Source organism: Kogia breviceps, chromosome 12 (assembly GCF_026419965.1).
Source record: "Kogia breviceps isolate mKogBre1 chromosome 12, mKogBre1 haplotype 1, whole genome shotgun sequence".
Taxonomy (NCBI): domain Eukaryota; kingdom Metazoa; phylum Chordata; class Mammalia; order Artiodactyla; family Physeteridae; genus Kogia; species Kogia breviceps.
In genome coordinates, this window is record NC_081321.1 from 16,163,202 (window position 1) to 16,180,498 (window position 17,297).

A 17,297-nucleotide genomic window follows, 5' to 3' on the forward strand; every position below is an offset into this window, starting at 1 on the left:
TGAGCTGAGATGCTGGTGGTGTGTGTTCGTTCCCCTGGAATAAAACTGCTGCTTCTGGATGTTTTTTAAAAATAAAATTAGATTTTCATTTCTTGTCATCTTCGATATAAGGTTTATTTGATGCAAGCATTTTTCCCACCTTAACTCAGCAAATATGCAACAACTACCTACCAGTGAGGTCTAGGGCCTGCCTTCAGAAGTTCTCTACCAATCTGTACGGTCTCAGGGGCAGATAATGGGGCCACCAGTAAAATGCAGTTTCTCTTTTAGTCCCTGAGCGACTCCAAAGCTGCATGTTGCCATTTGTCTCTGTGTCTCCAGCACCCAGCCCCGTGCCTCGTACCTCAATACGGTGTCGATGAATGAGTGAATGAATAAATGAATGATGAATGAATGACTAAGCAGGTGAAGGTATCTTAAAGATTCTGCTTCAGTTGTGTGTGTCTTTATTAAAATGCTTTCAGGTATAGCAATCTCACAACCCCCCTGTATTTGAAAGGGATTTTTTTTGCTAGTGTATTTATTTATTTATTTTTGGTAAATGGCCATCAATCCTATGCCTTAATTTCATCTCAGTGTCAAGCATGGAAGGTACAAAAAATGGATATATCACTTATGTCTATTGAGATGCTCCCAGTCCCTAGGAGATAGACAAGCAGGCAAACTCTTTCAATTACAATACAATGTGATCTGGTAACAGAGATTTGGCTAAAATACAATAAAATTTCAAAGAGAACAGCCACTGGACTTCCCTGGTGGTGCAGTGGTTAAGAATCCACCTGCCAATGCAGCGAACATGGTTCGATCCCTGGTCCAGGAAGATCCCACATGCCGAAGCAACTGAGCCCGTGAGCCACAACTACTGAAGCCCGCACGCCTACAGCCTGTGCTCTGCAACAAGAGAAGCCACTGCAATGAGAAGCCCGCGCACTGCAACAAAGAGCAGCCCCCACTCACCACAACTAGAGAAAGCCCGCGTGCAGCAACAAAGACCCAACACAGCCAAAAAAAAAGGGGAGTGACAGCCACTGAGAAAAGGGGTGTCTAGAGGAATTGATAAACCTCAAACTCCAGAATTACAGAAGCCAGTTAGTGGGGACTTCAATGACCCTAAAGGCACAGTCTAGTTACAAATTGAAACATGATGATCGGGGGAGGAAGGGCTTGGTGGATAACCTCAAATGTATTATTACATTCATCTTGAATCCAAGTTCGAAGCAAGATGAGCAAGTCACTCTAGCAAGAAATGTAGAAGCCACCCTAGATCTTTCTCACCTGCTTTCCAAAACAATCACTCTACATCTCCTGTAGACTTCTAAATGTCTCTGCAGTTTTTCCTTCTTGCCACCCCTGCTACTGTGTATCTTTGGGAGGGAGAGAGGACAGGAAAATAAAAGAAGAAAAAATATTTCTTTCCTCCACCCTCATTTCCATCCACTCCACAGTCAGTTACTAATCTGATTGATCGAACTGAGTTCTCCACCTGCAGCTCTGGATGCCAGGACAGCACGTACTACTTGCCTCAAAGATTTTTGAGAATTGTATAACCAGGGGAGTTATTTTTTTCAGTATGAAGTGTGAAAGACAATTTTATATACGATTCATACAATATACTCCCCTGATGGGGTTCATGACATGCTACCCCAAAATATGGTACCTTGGCATATTGAATATCTTAAGCTGAAGGGGTTTGAGGAAACAGCAGGAGCAGGAAGCTTATTCTGATCTCCCTTCCCCCTACTTCACCCTTCTTCCCTGAGAGCAGGAGATAAATTTCCCATGTGAAATGTACCCTCCCTGTACCAGGAGGAAGGGAAGTCTGTATAAGCAAACTTTGTTAAAAATAACCTTTATCGGGCTTCCCTGGTGGCGCAGTGGTTGAGAGTCCGCCTGCCGATGCAGGGGATACGGGTTCGTGCCCCGGTCCGGGAAGATCCCACATGCCACGGAGCGGCTGGGCCCGTGAGCCATGGCCGCTGAGCCTGTGCGTCCGGAGCCTGCGCTCCGCAACGGGAGAGGCCACAACAGTGAGAGGCCCGCGTACCACAAAAAAAAATAAAAATAAAAATAACCTTTATCTTTCCAGCTACTTCTTTACCATTTACTACCCCTAGCCCCAACCCCCACCCCCACCCCCGTCCTGTCAAATTCTTCACAAATTTATTGTTTCTTTGTCTAAAAGATATAAAAGTTCCCTCCTCTGGTCACTTCTTTAGGGCTTCATTCTTTTGTGAGGGCTCCCATATACATATAAAAGTTTAATAAAATTTGTACGCTTTTCTCTTGTTAATCTGTCTTTGTCAGTTTGCTTTTCAGACCCAGCCAGGGACCCTTAAAGGATGGAGAAAAAGTGTTTTCTTCCTTACACCCTATAGCATTCCATTCTTTAAGAAATCATTCTGGGTTGGTAAATATGCCTTGGAGGGTGGGACACCCGAGTTCCACTAGAACAGAAGCTTGTGTGCTCAGGACCCTTCCAAACCTCCCCCATTCATCTGTATTGTTCATAATATCTTTTATGATAAACTGGAATATGTGTAAGTGTTTTCTCTGAGTTCTGTGAGCCGCTCTAGCAAATTAATCCAACCCAAGAAGGGGGTTGTAGAAACCACTGATCTTTAGCCAGTCAGTCAGAAGCACAGTAGCAACCTGGACTTGTGGGTTGGTGTCTGAAGTGCGGTAGTCTTGTGGGACTGAGCCCTTAACCCATGGGATCTGATGCTATCTCCAGGTAGACAGTCTGAGAACTGTGTTAAATTTTTGGGACACCCAGTCACTGCAGCCTGAAAATTGAAGAACTGCTTGGTGTCATGGCAAAAGCCTTACAGGCAGTGAATGCTAAACCAGTCCATTTAGAGATACAGCTTAAAAATTGCCAGAAATCTGGTTACAAAACTGAATGTGAGTAAAAAAATCATCAAAAGAGATTATTTCTTTCAAAAAATATTTATTGAAACACATATAATTCAAAAATTATGATTATTTCTTTCAAAAATATTTATTGAAACAAATATATGACAGGCATGGACAAGATCATAGATAATAAACAAGTTAATAAAAAATAATAGGATAAAGAATATAAGCCCATTAATATACAATTGCTTTATCTGGACTTTTCCTGCCTGTGGACCTTTGTGAATGATTTATGTGCCATGATAAAGCCTGCTTCTGAGGGTAGAGTGCTTTGCTTCTATAGTAAATCACCCCAAACTGCTGTTTTGTTTTGTTTTGTTCACATCTTGTGCCTTAAAAAAAAAAAAAAAACACTCCTGTTGTCAGACTATCGACTATTTTAAAAACCAAATTCATAGAATGTTAGAATGGAATAGGAGTTTTGACATAATCTAACCCAAATGAATACCCAGAGTTTGAGTGACTGGCCTCAAATTACTCTGTGAGTTAAGAATAGAACCAGAAACAGCTTTGGTCTTGCTGCTATCTGTGCGTCTGCCTGTGGGAATTCTTTTAATTCTATTTTTCTGCTTTTGTTCTTCTGTGTTCATGAAACCAGATTAATCTTATTAGAACTATAAATTCCTTTAGAGTATTTTATTCATCTTTTTATCTCCAAGTAACATAGTATCTGACAAGATACTTGTGTTTCTCTCAGCTAGATATTTATTAACCGTGGGGCACAATATGAGCAAGGATTTAAGGAACATCCCTGGATTCAGACTCTTTTACACACACACACACAGGCATATATATATATATATATATATATATATATATATATATATACATATATGTATATATATGATTTTTGCCATGCTTCTTTATTTCCCAATTCTTAGGCATGTTTAAGATAGTTAGGCTCCTTGAAGCTGAGTTTCTGCTTGGTGGGTTGTCACTCAAGTTGATACTATAATAGCAATATTTGCTTATAAAATGAAGAACCGATGTCGGTGGGTATCTCTAACTACAAGAAACAAATGTGGCCAGGGAGAGACACCATGACAGTGGGGAAAGAAGAAAATGGAAGGTTTAATTGTCCAGGCATTCACTGGATAGTTGTAACTTGGAGTGCCTTGTCTGTGTACATATCAGCTGTTCCTTTTCAAAGGGAGGTAATGGTATTCTGAGTTATACAAGTAGTTTTGAAATGACCTATGTTGGAATCTAGTTGGGTATGGACTAGTTTGTCCTAAGAAGCATGGGGCCCCTTAGTGTACCTGAATGATAGATGTTTCATTTTGTTTTTATTATTTATTTTTGCCTGTGTTGGGTCTTCATTGCTGCGCGCAGGCTTTCTCTAGTTGCGGTGAGCAGGGGTTATTTTTCATTGTGGTGCGCGGGCTTCTCATTGCGGTGGCTTCTCTTTGTTGCGGAGCACGGGCTCTAGGTGTGCAGGCTTCAGTAGTTGTGGCATGCAGGTTCAGTAATTGTGATACACGGGCCCTAGGGCACACGGGCTTCAGTAATTGAGGCGCATGGGCTCAGTAGTTGTGGAGCGCAGGCTCTAGGGTGCGCATGCTTCAGGGGTGGTGGGGCACGGGCTTAGTGGCTCCGTGGCATGTGGGATCTTCCGGGACCAGGGATCGAACCTGTGTCCCCTGCATTGGCAGGCAGATTGTTAACCACTATGCCACCAGGGAAGTCCCTGAATGACAGATGTTTAGAAGTGATGTTGTTGGTAACAGACTCCTGGGTTCCAACCAAAGAGCATGCATGCATCTTTACTTCTCTTGTCCTTGGAGGTTGTTTTCTCTGGGTGTCTGAAAAATATCAGTGGAGAACTCTTTGACGAACCATGTCCCACTCATGGAAAAATGCTCCTCTGCTGGGAGAGGGGATAAATCTTGAAAAGCACCTCTGGTAACTTTTGCCTTGGTAAGAGTTTGCTCCAGTTAAGGTGATATTGAGAAGAAAATATTCACGAAGAGTGAATTATACACCAAATTAGAGCTCACAATTTTTGCCTGAAGGTGATCTTTTAGGCTGGCCAGCTCCAGCAGAGCCAGTCAGAAAGCAGAACTTTCCTACTGCTTCCAAGGAGGTGCCCTTGAGTTCCCTGGGTGATGCTTTCTGGGAAGAGTTCATCCTACACCCCCTCAGGGCATTGCCAAGGTCTTCATTGTGTGAAGTTCTCCATCGACATTTCCCATTCCTGGAATCATGGCCTCTTACTCTTTGTGCTGCCAAGGGTTTTCTTCTATAGTTTCTTTTCTTATTTTAGAGACCCTGAAGAAGATGAGTAGTTTTTCTGTGTTCTGGCCCTACACATTTCAAAATATTATTTTTTTTATTCTTAGCAAATAAAAATAAAGAATTAAATAGAATGAAAATGTTTGTGATAAAATAAATGGCCCCCTGCCCCTTCCCTCTCACACCCAGTCTGGATGCAATTGCCTCTTCTTCCTCAATTCTTGAATTCCTCTGAAGCTCACCTGCTCTTTCCCTTCTTTCCTTGTACTCATTTAAACTATGGATGAGTACGTAGTCCTTTAAAGCATGTCTGTTTGTAATGTGGAGAGTGTTATCACTGAGATTTTTAACTGGAAAATCCTGCGGTCTACTTCACTAAAGTTTTCTAAGAGTTTTATAAAGCAATACACACCAAAGAATTTGGTTTATATAATAAAAAAGCTTTCATTTATTGTAAAAAGTAATACTATATGCCAGGCATATAATACATCAAAAAGCATGTAATATATGCAATTACATGAGTTAACAACATGCAATATTTATTTTACTTGTGGTAACTCATTTCATCCTCATTTCAAGCCTATAAGTCACTCTAATTATCCGCATTCTACAGATGAGGAGACTGAGACACAGAAGGTTAATATTCTGCCCAAGGCCACACAGCTAGTAAGAAAACTGGTTTAAAATTTGAGAATAATTCTTAAAATATGGATTTATACATATTTGTTTCCTTCTTAAAAATATTACTTTAAATATTACAAGAAATCCGGAAGTTTACAAATATTCAGTCATTCAGAAACACTATGTTTATTCAATTATCCCCAAATTTTGAGACATTATGCTTTTCACTATGATAAAACAAATTGCATAAATATCCCTGTACATAGTCATTATCTGTATTTTTAATTCCTTCCTTAGAATCACTGAAAGTGAAATTACTGGGCCAAAGGATGTGAACAAATTGTTTTCTAGAAGGCTTGTACCTTCTCATGCTTCCCAGCCTCTGTATGTCCTACTTAATGTTTTAGTTTTTCCAGTTTGTCAGATGAAAATGGAATTTTGTTCTAAATTTATGTAATTTTGATTATTGGTAAAGATATATATCTTTTGAATATTTACGGAACAGATGGTTTCTTTAAGGGTTTGGTTCATTTTTTGTTTTATTTTGTTTTTAAACTTTCCATATCTCTGCTCATCTGCTGCAGTGGATATGTGTTTTGTTTTTTTCCACTTAGCAACTATTCACCTTGTGAAACCAGTCCAGAGTTTTCTGTCCGGTTACTGGAACCAACTAAGGGAAATAAGAATTGGGGGACAGCAGACAAGAGAAAAACCAGGTGATGGCATTTGAACCCCTTCCCTGGAATTTTTCAGGTAAACAAATCACGGACCAAAGGCAGGGTTCTCACTGACACATTCTTTTGTCCATTTTAAAAGCATGCTGACCTTATTTGTTTCAACACCAAAATATTAAAAGTATAGGTGATTTTTAAAACCTTCTTATTTTGAAATTATTTTAGACTCACAAAAAGTTACAAAATCATTTGGAAAGTTCCTATGTATCCATCACTCAGCTTCCTCCAAAGTAACATCTTATTTAACTTTTGCATATTATTTAAACCAAGACATTGAGATTGGTACACTACCATAAATTAAACTATGGACCTCATTCAGGTTTCTCCGCTTTTTATATGCATCTGAGTGCTTTTATAAAATATACATTTATTTATATTGAACAATTTGTGCAATGTCCACAGATAATTTAACTAGAAAATAAACATAAAAACTTTAAAATATATCAAGCATTACCCAGGTTTTTAGGCAGCGTCGATAGACTCAAGGAATATTCTTTCACTTTTAGAGTAGAAATGTTGCAAAGAACATATGCCTCAGGCATTTTGGCTGTAGACTGAGTATTTAAGTTAGGTATTATGTCTTGCTGATTATTTAAGGCAGGTTAAAATGCAACTTTCTGCAGTGCTCTTGTGCACCACAAAGGAAATTATTTCTACCACTCATCCATCCCTAGTGGCTGAAATCGTTTCGCTTAATGGGTTTCTGAAAGCAATTTCCCTGCAGCTGTGTTTACCCTCCACTCCAAATGCTCACTGATACTTCTTTAGCAAAAATAGGATAAAAAATACTTTTCTCATCTGCCTTTAAATTAAAAAGTCTTTAAAAAAATTGTCTCATTTTGTTTTCTCTGATCTTAGCGGATAGGGAAAAAAAGAAAGAAAAGAAGGAAAACAACAAACAAAACTCAACTGAAAAAAAAAGATTACAGAAAAGTAGGTGTACCAAAAGCAATCTCTAAAATCCAGAATCTTGATGTTGCTCATTAAATGAAAAAAATGAGTGTGATTTGGGAGTGTGACATAAGGGAACTAGTATTTATTGAGACTTGCTATGTGTTAGAGGCAATACTGAGTGCTTTGAATGGCCCAATATAATCTTGGCAATATAGCCAATAGTGTACTGATGCTATTGACCTTGAGACAATTGTCTAATAGTATTTAATGAAAAAGGGTGACAATCTTAGGAGGCAACAGAATCATAGTAAAGCCAGAGGCGGAAGAAAACACATCAGCTAATTTCTGGCTAATTGATAACATACTATCAGGTCATCTCATTTCAATTCTTCTAACTTTATTCTATAAATACTCCATGATTTTAAAAAGAATTGAAAATGTGTAAAAATGTACAAAGGAGAAAGCCAAAGTCCTTAGTTTCCCCATCTCCCAATTCTTCTCCTTAGAAGTAATCACTGTTAACCATTTATTGTACATCCTTTCTGTCTCCACATCTTAAAATTAAGCAATAGTTAAAACTTTGTTAATATTCAATAAGATTCCAATAAATCCTATTCCTTTTCAGAAGTAAATTATTTTTCTTTCATAATAATTGTTTTATTTTTGGCAAATTATATCTTTTAGTTTCAGATTTTGAAAACCTTAGATCACCATTTAGGAATAACTTCCCATGATCAATTTTTTTCTCTTCTTATTTTGGAATTTAATCAAAATTGTTACTGTGTGATTACCTTACCTATATTAACATATATCAGCATGTTTAATCCTCATGAAAACCCTTTAATCCAGGTGCTATTACTCTCCCTGTTTGAAAGTTGGGGGAATTTGGGGCACAGAGAGGTCAAATCAATTGGCCCAAAATGTACATATGGTGATGGTAAGAATTAAGCCCAGGAGGTCATGAAATCATCTGTGTTAGTCTGCTTGATACAGGCCCACAAGTCAGCTTTTTTGTTCTCTTTATGCCTCAGTTTGTAGTGTTGTATAGTTACTTTTTCCAGTTCACTGAAATTTTCTTCTGTAGTTTCTAATCTGCTTCAAGTCCATCCAGTATATTTTAAATTTTAGAAATTATATATTCATCTTGGGAAATTCCATTTGGTTCTTTTCATAGTTTCAATTGCTCTTTTATTTATATTCATATTTTCCTTTATGTCTTTGAGTGTGTGCATGTGTGTGTAGGTGTGTGTAAAATTCAACCATTTTGTCATTTATGCTTTCTGTTTGTACTGACTGAGTTTTTCCCTGCTTCTTCCCATATCAAGCAATTTTTTATTGGATGCTGGATGTTGTCATTGTGAATGCTACCATGTTAAAGACTCTAGATTTTGCTGCGTTCTACAAAGGGTGTTGAAGTCTGTTTAGAGGGCATTTAAGTTACTTGTGGATCAGCTTGATCCTACCGAGGCTTGTTTTAAGCTCTGTTAGAGCAGTTCTAGAGTAGTTTTACTCTATGGCTGGTTTACATGTCTTAACAAGGTGTTAGACTTATAGGGTATGTACTGAGACCCTGGGTCTTCAACAAGATTTCTACACAATGGCTGATTAGAATTTGAATATCACCAAATCTCACCTGGGTTCTGGGAGTCACCCAGTTACATTTCTTGGCAGTTGTTCTTTGCTGACTTCATATCTTATGTGTGTCCCACATATTCCAGCTGCCTTGACTTTCTGGAATACCAATCCCTGTCTCTTCAACCCAGTGAGATGTTAATGCTCTGCTTGGACTCCTTCTACTAACACTGTGATCCAAAAGATGCTTCCAGGAAGAAAGTAATGTCAACTATAAGGCTCATCTTCTTTTCTTCTTTTCTTTCTTTTTTTTTTTTCAGGGATCATGGTCTTGTCATGCCTGCTTTTCAATGTCTAAAAACTGTCGTTTCTCCTATTTTGGTTAGTTTCCAGTTATTTACATTTGCAAGTCTTGTCAGTATCATTTACTCTACTGTGGCTTGAGATCCTCTTTTCATAAGCAAGCATTGAGGAAAATTCTCAATTTTCTACTATGTCAGAATAAAATAGGTGCTTCAAATGGTTAAGATCCAGGCTGACATTCCTGGCATCATATATTTAGAAGGATTTTGGAGGATTTTGAATTTTCCTTTAAAACTGTACCACATTCATCATTTTGGAATTATAGTAGTGGGAATATTTAAAGCATTCCAGTGTCACACTTGAAGCCAATGTTTTTCAAACGTCCCATACAGGAAAATTCCATTTCAGTGGGTAAGGGGTAGAGTTCAAGAGTCTGTGTATTTCATAAATACCCATGTGACTCTGATACAAGTTTCCAAAACACACATTTTGTGGAAAACTGTTCTAAACCTCCAAAGAGTCTAAACACTTACCTTTGACTCCCTAATCTCATCTCCTTTACCCCACTCCTGAAAGAAGGCATATATAGTTCCATGCCAAATACTTGGATCAAGGTGATAAGCAAATAAAGGAGGCACTGAGGGTGGTGATCACAAATGTACATTCTCAACTAGACACTCTGGGCTTGAATCCAGGCTTTCCAACTGTTAGCTATGTCAAAGTGATTGGACGAGGTAATCTTTCTGAACACTTCTCATCTGTAAAATGGGCACAAGAATGGCATTGGCTTGTTGGTGAAGCTCAAAGTAGATAAAATATGTGCAGGATATGCCCGAAAACTGCAACCAAGAGAGAACTAATAATTCCTGGTCTGAAATTCCAGGAATCTTTTCTTAACCCCAACAGGGGGGGAGCATCTCTCTTACTGCTTCCTTTGCACCTTGTACATATATCCATATGGCCGCAACATTGGTGTATCTGAGCCTGTGGAAAGGCTTTCTGAAAAGGTGTGATGCTCTATAGTGACTCACCAACATTCGAGGAGTCTGTTAATTTATCTGTGAACGCAAACTTCTAGAAGCTTATCTTGAATCTCTGCATTTTCAGTGCTAAAACAATGTAAGGCATATGGTAAAAAAATCATTTAATGATTTATTTTTACTTTTAAATGGTTGGATGAATGAAGATTATATGAAAACATGGAAGCCTCAGACACTTTTGCTGTTCTCGCTAGTACTTTTTTTCTCCTCTACCTTGTCCTCCTTCATTTTCATCTTTGTCTCTGTCTTTTTCTTTGATGTGCTTTAACATACCTTCCCTATTGTCGTCCTAACTTCTCCTTCTAGGCACAGGTTTCGAGCAGGTTGGGTGATGAATGTTTACAAGGCTTTCAAAATCCTCTTAAACTCAAGTGGATGATTTATGTGTATCAGGGCAACCTGAGACTAGTGTCTCTACTTTAAATATTCCACCAGCGTGAGGAGGGAAGGTTATCTTAGGGCATTCTCTCAGAGTTACAGTTGCACCAAGACGCGAACCTGCAAGAGGACAGAACAAAAACCTGTACTGTTCGTTGTTGCATTCCCACACTCCTGGTGCATGGTAACCATTCAATAAATATTTGATGGATAAAATTTGTTCACATCTCTCCTTGTGCTACTACCACTTTGACTCCCTCTGTTTTCAGTATCCTACAGTGCTGACCTTTCAGCATTTGATAGTGCCTCTCAGTGTAATTTAAAGTGGCCAGAGTACAAAATTTGCTCTTACTTTAATGTTTCAAAAACGATCATTATTAATTCACCCCTCTTATAGACTGAATGTTTGAGTCCCTCCAAAATTCGTGTTGAAACTTAACCCCCAGTGTGATGGTATTTGGAAAGAGGGCCATTGAAAAATGACGAGCCTGAGTGCGGAACCCCTCATGAATGGGATTTGTGTCTTTTGTGTGTGTGTGTGTGGTACGCGGGCCTCTCACTGTTGTGGCCTCTCCCATTGCGGAGCGCAGGCTCCGGACGCACAGGCTCAGCGGCCATGGCTCACGGGCCCAGCCGCTCCGCGGTATGTGGGATCTTCCCGGACCGGGGCACGAACCCGTGTCCCCTGCATCGGCAGGCGGATTCTCAACCACTGCACCACCAGAGAAGCCCAGATTTGTGTCTTATAAAAGACACCCCAGAGAGCTCCCTGCCCCTTCTGCTGTGTGAGGACTCACAGAGAAGATGGCAGCCATGTATTAACCAGGAAGTGGGCTCTCGCCAGGCACTGGATCTGCAGGCAGTCTGATCTTGGACTTCCCAGACTCCAGAACTGTGAGAAAAAAACTTTAGCCACCCAGTCTATGGCATTCTGTTGTAGCAGCTCAAACTAAGACAATCCTTATCTGATCCTGCCTGGGTTTGACTATTAGCTCATCTTGCATCTGTCCTCAGTATTGGACCAGTCCTTGATTCTGGTGTGATGCCAGGCTCTCCCCTTTCTCTATGCTTCTTGGGATATGGCATCATCCCAATGGTATCAACAATTTCTTACTAGTGATTTCTACCTCCTGCTCAGAACTCTCTCTAAGCCTCAGACCTATATTTCTAGCTATTTCCTGGATAGATTTGCCTGGAACCCTTACAGCCTGCCGATGAGGAAGCAGCTCTAGAGCATGCTGGTCCTTTCAGCGGCTGTCCAAGATCGAGAATATTTGGGCCATAAGCAAATTCCTTCTCTTGAACGTACATCCAAAAATGTAATGAAAAATATTGTCATACGCCTAGACGATGAATACTGCTAATGGTGGTTGCTTTGGGGGAGGGAATTGAGGAACTGGGAGTGTGTTGGGAAGAAATTTACATTTCACTGTATATCTTTTGGTAGCTTTTTACATTTTATACCATACACATGTATATCGATTTAAACAATAATAATGAAAAGTGTAAGAAAAGGAAATGGGAAATGTTTGCTGTAAAAATTTATTTATCAAACGCTGATCACTCAGGAACTCGTCAGAAGGAGCTGCTTTGCTGACCTCGAGAGAGAAGATGGGATTATTTATTAATGAGTACATAGTCCTTTTAAGCAAGTCCATTCAAAGGCAGTGATTTTTTTTTTTTTTTTTCTTTTTTTGTGGTACGCCGGCCTCTCACTGTTGTGGCCTCTCCCGCTGCGGAGCACAGGCTCCGGACGCGCGGGCTCAGCGGCCATGGCTCACGGGCCCAGCCGCTCTACGGCATGTGGGATCCTCCCGGACCGGGGCACAAACCCGTGTCCCCTGCATCGGCAGGCGGACCCCCAAACACTGTGCCACCAGGGAAGCCCCAAAGGCAGTGATATTGATATTGTTTCAAGTTCTGAAAATAGGTTCAAAGGAGTCTGAACTTTCAGCCACCTGGATGCAAACACTGAGTGTACGTATCATCTGTATATATGCACTTATTCGTTCATTCAGAAACATTTCTAAGTTCCAGGCACCGTGTTAAGACCTGAGGACACAAAGTTAAATCACTCAGAGTTCCTGCACTCAAATTGCTTAGATTCAGAGATGGTATGAAATGATGTGTTCACGAGCAGGAGATCCTTGTGGCATCTGGTTTAGCCTATGAGCACAGAGGGCTTAGGCAAGTCAGGGAAGCCTTCCTGGAAAATGGAGGTTCGTACTCACTCCTAAGATGGAGCTTAGGAGAGGAGAAGAAGAGAGGAGAGAAGGAGGGGCAAACGAGAGCAGAGGCACTGAGACGTGGGGTGGACTGTAAGCTGGGGGGTGACGGGAGATTTTGAATTGCCGGAGCATGAAGTGCAAGGGAGCCGAGGAAAACTCAAAAGACACATCTTCTTTAACCCAGAAACCCAGGCTGCTTGTGTGTTTAAACCAGGGAATGTCCTCTGTTCCTAAAGTTCCATATTTCCTGAAAAGTTTTAGTTTACCTTTTTACACTGCTTAAAATCATATCTAGGGCTTCCCTGGTGGCGCAGTGGTTGAGAATCCGCCTGCCGATTCAGGGGACACGGGTTCGTGCCCCTGTCCGGGAAGATCCCACATGCCGCGGAGCGGCTGGGCCCGTGAGCCATGGCCGCTGAGCCTGCGCGTCCGGAGCCTGTGACCCGCAACGGGAGAGGCCACAACAGTGAGAGGCCCACGTACCACAAAAAAAAAAAAAAAAAAAAAATCATATCTATAGATGGAATTCTTCCTAACCTTTCAGTAAAAGCATCAGGGCTTTGAATTTTTATATAAAATTGTCTATATAAGCACATGTGCATTTTTCTAAGGGAGACAATCCAGATATCTTCATCAGCAGTTTCCAAAAAGGTCTCTCTCTCTCTCTGTCTCTCAGTACTTAAAATGTGGATGGATATTTCTTTAGTTATAAACTTTCAAAATGCAGATAACTCTGAAAGGGTTAAAGGATCTCTGGGACATTTATTCCAGCAATTCCCAAACGTTGGGAAACCCACTGTCAATGAGTGAAAACCACTTCACTCATCTGAAGTCTCCAGCCAAGTAAATTTCTGGTGGCTCCATATTGGGTGATTAGGACTTCCAGGGTGCACAGACTATACTCTTTTTGTACCTAGCAGCCACTACACAAATCCACGTAAACTCTTAAATCTAAAGGTGTTTAGGGTGTAGAGCTATACAGTTCCATGGAGCACCTCTTTCATTTTTACTGGGTCACAAGTCTTCCCAGCTGCCTGGGAGTTTCCTATGTAACTATTTCACGCTTCGTTATATGTGCTCTGTACACACTCAGCCTGTTAGCATGTATTTAAGAGTAAATAGATGATCTTGGGGAAAACTGTACTATATGAATTAGGTCAGAAATGTATTTTTTCCTGCCTAGACCACACTCAGTTTCTTTCAATGATTTTTTTTTTTTTTTGCGGTATGCGGGCCTCTCACTGTTGTGGCCTCTCCCGTTGCGGAGCACAGGCTCCGGACGCACAGGCCTAGCGGCCATGGCTCACGGGCTTAGTTGCTCTGCGGCATGTGGGATCTTCCCGGACCAGGGCACGAACCCGTGTCTCCTGCATCGGCAGGCGGACTTCCAACCACTGCGCCACCAGGGAAGCCCTCAATGATATTTTTTAAAGGTCTTTTTGTTTGTTTGAAAATAGTTACTGACCCTTTCTAACAGAAGATTGGATTTTTCTGCCTGACATGGTGATGGTGCATCTAGAGGGAAGGGCAAAGAAGAGAAGAATGTATATGAGATACAAGTGCATTATGGGAGAGAAATAGTAAGGATGGTCATTTCCTAAATTAATTAATTCTTATTTTTTTTTCCCTTTACTCAGCTAATCAATCAGGTCTGAGCACGTCAGGTTTACCATGACTCTACTTATCTGAAACGAAATTGACAGAAAGGAAATAATACAACGGAAGGATTTAATTTTAAAAGATACCATAAGGAAGGGAGTATATAAATGGACTTTATCTTAATGAATCGACACTTTCTCTTTGGTAGAAACTTCTTTCCCTCCCTGCTTGCCTGTATTTATGATATGTACCTTATTATCAATTTATTTTTCTTTCCTCTTCTGAAACACTCCAAGAGTAAATGATCATGTCATTGGTTATATTTGTTTTTGAAATGTATTTTCTTATACGTGGAAAGTAGAGCACTGTGATTAAGAATGGGATCTCTGGAGTAGGAAAAAGCATATTTTGAATCACAATTTTGCCATTAACTGGCTGGGTAACCTTAAGAAAATGCTGTTTTTGCTCTAATATTTAGTTTCTTTATCTGAAAATTACAAAAAAGGGAGGACATAACTCATAGGGTTATTGTGAGGATGACATAAATAAATGGAGATGAAGTACAACCACTAGTTAGTTATATTTATTCCACCTTTTACAAGTGTGCCAGATTATTTATGCTTCCTAAAGTTAGATGTGAATTTATGGTGTTAGAAGTCAGGATAATGGTTAGAGAGAGTTGTGACTGCAAGACGCTGTCGACTAAAAAAAAAGTGCACAACTTAAAAGTTGAAAATTATGCTTTATTTGGCGGACATACTGAGGACTTAAACCCAGGAGACAGGCTCTCAGACAGCTCTGAGGGACTGTTTCAAAGAGGTAAAAGAGGAGCCAGGACATACAGCTGTTTTTGCAAAAAAGCCCAGATACTCAAACATCAAAAGATTACTGTTAATTAAAGAAAATCAGACATCTCGAGTTAATGAATTTAGCCCTTTTCTATGCATAGGAAGATGCAAGACTCTAGGTTCCTTGAAATCATTCCTTTGACATGCACCTTGACTATCTAGGGCCAGTGTCCTGCTTTTCTCCTTCCTGAGTCCCCTCAGAGCACACAGTGGGAATGGCTGCAGTGGCGGATAGCTTGACAGCTGCCAACATTCTCTGTTTACTGATGTGGCAGGTGACATATTTTGTCCACTAGGCCTTGATGGAGCTTCTGGTTCTGAGAATGTTCAGCCTCTAGATTTAAATTTTGCTATGTAGGTATGTTTACTTTGAGAACTTATCATCTGTATGCCTGTGATTTACACACGTTTCTGTATGTATATTATACTGCAGTAATAATTTGCACAAAAAAATAGCAAAGGAAGAAAAAAGGAAAATGTGAATATTATGCACATTTGATTCAAAGTGCCTTGCAAACATAAATTCCTCTCTTGGGAAGAAACCCCAACTCTGAAGGAATGTGTATTCTAAAAATATTTAATATGAGAAATCAAATTGGCCACAGATGACTCTTTGGAAGTTTAAAAACCTCAGAACAGCTTTTAACGTATATGAAATAAAGGTTGACTTGAAAAAGTGTAGGATAAACATATATGAAAATGTAAGTTATTATGGAAAATTGGTTTCATAAGTTCTGAGCGAAGATGCAAAAGAGGAACATAAAATTAGTCAAGAAAACGCCTAGAGTATGTTTTTTGAAGAGACTTTTTGAAGCCAGGTAGTGTTGACTGAAGAAAAATGTACAACCTAAAAGTTGTGAGTTATGCTTTATTTGGGGACCTTCCTGAGGGCTATAACCTGGTTGACAGCCTCTCAGATAGCTCTGAGGAACTGTTCTGAAGAGGTAACAGGAGAGCCACGATACACAGGAGTTTTTGCTGAAAAAACAAAACAAAACAAAACAAAAACATGTAGTTGAACCTCGAAAGATTACTGCTAATTGCAAAACCCAGAAATCTCAAATTAATGATCTTAGTGCTTTACTATATATGGGAAGAGACAAAAGTCTGGGCTCATTGAAATGATTCCTTAGATATGCATCTTAACTACCTAGGGCCAGTATCCTTCTTTTGTCCAACCTGAATTCCCCTCAGGGTGCACAGAGTGGGGGAGGTGGGCTGCAGAGCCTGATGGCTTGATGGAGACAATTTTTTTTTTCCCCTCTCGGTGAGTACCTGGATTGAGAAAGAATGAAGCAAGATTTTTTTTTTTTTTGGCCATGCCATGCGGCTTGCAGGATCTTAGTTCCCTCACCCGGGATCAAAACCGCGCCCTTGTCAATGGAAGTGTGGAGTCTTAACCACTGGGACTGCCAGGGAAGTCCCAGCAAGGCATTTTTTTAACAGGGAGAGTGTGTGTAAAGTATGGAGGTGGGAACAAGAGAGGTGTACACAGGAAGGCAAATGGTTTGTTAGACTGGATTGAAGGTCCAGTGTTGCAAAGTGATGAGAAATGTCAAATGTGGAGTGATTTGTAAAAGACGTTAACTGTTAGGGAAATATTAGTCTTATTTCCAGGAAGAGTTCTTTCCGGATTCCTATGCCATGTCAGCAGTTCCTGACCTTGTACTTCACACATTGCCCAGACATTTGAAACTCGATAAAGATGAACAGCCATTTAAATTCCACTCTGTAGCATAGCCCACAAAATTGGAATTGGTATTTGGAACAATTTCAAGGACCTTACACAGAATTCCCAAAATAAGGTTAAACAAATTTACTGTAATTTATTAAAGCTGAAGTTCTATATTAGCAAGTTGAAGGGTTGTGGCGAGCATTGCCCTCTGAGGAAGGCACCATTAAGACCCTCATAAGCCTCAGGGCCCGATTGTACTC